This window comes from Procambarus clarkii, chromosome 88 (assembly GCF_040958095.1).
Source record: "Procambarus clarkii isolate CNS0578487 chromosome 88, FALCON_Pclarkii_2.0, whole genome shotgun sequence".
Classification (NCBI taxonomy): Eukaryota; Metazoa; Arthropoda; class Malacostraca; order Decapoda; family Cambaridae; genus Procambarus; species Procambarus clarkii.
Genome location: NC_091237.1, coordinates 4,045,811 through 4,047,731, shown reverse-complemented (window position 1 = coordinate 4,047,731; position 1,921 = coordinate 4,045,811).

The window sequence follows — 1,921 nt, the reverse complement described above, 5'->3', positions numbered from 1 at the left end:
ATCCTGTGAGTGAACACACCGCCATAGTGACAGTATTGGGCAGCGCCACTCATCCTGTGAGTGGACACACCGCCATAGTGACAGTATTGGGCAGCGCCACTCATCCTGTGAGTGGACACACCGCCATAGTGACAGTATTGGGCAGCGTCACTCATCCTGTGAGAGGACACACCGCCATAGGGACAGTATTGGGCAGCGTCACTCATCCTGTGAGTGGACACACCGCCATAGTGACAGTATTGGGCAGCGCCACTCATCCTGTGAGTGGACACACCGCCATAGTGACAGTATTGGGCAGCGCCACCCATCCTGTGAGTGGACACACCGCCATAGTGACAGTATTGGGCAGCGCCACTCATCCTGTGAGTGGACACACCGCCATAGTGACAGTATTGGGCAGCGCCACTCATCCTGTGAGTGAACACACCGCCATAGTGACAGTATTGGGCAGCGTCACTCATCTTGTGAGTGGACACACCACCATAGTGACAGTATTGGGCAGCGCCACTCATCCTGTGAGTGGACACACCGCCATAGTGACAGTATTGGGCAGCGCCACTCATCCTGTGAGTGGACACACCGCCATAGTGACAGTATTGGGCAGCGCCACTCATCCTGTGAGTGGACACACCGCCATAGTGACAGTATTGGGCAGCGTCACTCATCCCGCGTATTCATATACGTGCAAAACAACCGAGTTTCTTACGGAGTGGCAAATCGAGTGAACCACTTATACGCATCATCACTTGTGGTCTATTCTTATGTTAAATATGGATTTTTTTCCTAACATCACGCAGAATTTTGTTTTCTAGTATCACCAAGCTAGCGCCTCTTGACACACACTATGTGATCTTTCATATAGTCTAGAACAACTGCTCCAATGCATCAATGTACGTAAATATGTTAAATATTTGTTTTAATACTCATTCTCCATTGGTACTTCATCAATTTGCAGGCGAGGAGTCACAATAACGTCGCTGAAATATGTTGACCAGACCACACACTAGAAGGTGAAGGGACGACGACGTTTCGGTCCGTCTTGGACCATTCTCAAGTCGATTGTGATACGTCGTCGTCTCTTCACTTTCTAGTGTGTGGTTTGGTCAACTTCATCAAGTGGTTAATCTGTACTTCGATTTGGGGCCAGATTTGTGTGGTGATAAGGTACGCTTAAGGTACAGCTGTTAGTGGTAGCGTCCCTTAAGTGGAATATATATCCATTTCAACCTGAATCTTGCAGAACAACTTGCAAGATCTGGTTCAATTGCCTCCTTAATATTGTCATACTGGTTCCAGCCGTATGTCACATATTTACACTCACACATTACAAGATCAAATGAGAAAATCAATTGTAGTAATGAGGGGGATTCGAACCATCGACCTAGGTACTGCCAGGGACACGAACATTATAAAAAGAATCATAGGCTATTACAGTCGCCTATTTTTCGTCAACACACTTCACATATCCGGGAGTTTAAAACAACAACAAAATGTTACAAATTTAACACATTTATTCCCGTGCAGGTCAGAGAGGTTAAAGGTCAGCAACTGTCAGTCCACCTGACAAGACCCTCCAATTTTAACAATTTCTCAGATCACGTGAATAGTGTATATTTTAAACGGGAGCAAACAAACAAGAAAATCACACCTTCCTTGATATTAACAAGTCAGCCTGGATATGTTAATTCATGTTAATTCACAGTCTGGCGAGGTTAGTTCTGCGTGGACTGATATTAAGTCTTCCTAGGGCAACACCCTCTTTGGGGGCAAAGGCGTACTATCCCTCACCTTTAGACAAAGTCGGTCTGCACGTGTTATAATGATATATTTTCACCCAAGTTATGGTCGGTATTTTTCTAGTTGGGTTGTCAGTCATTCACTTCCTGGTCATCATAAGCCCAAATCAGGCTGTCTGTTGGCG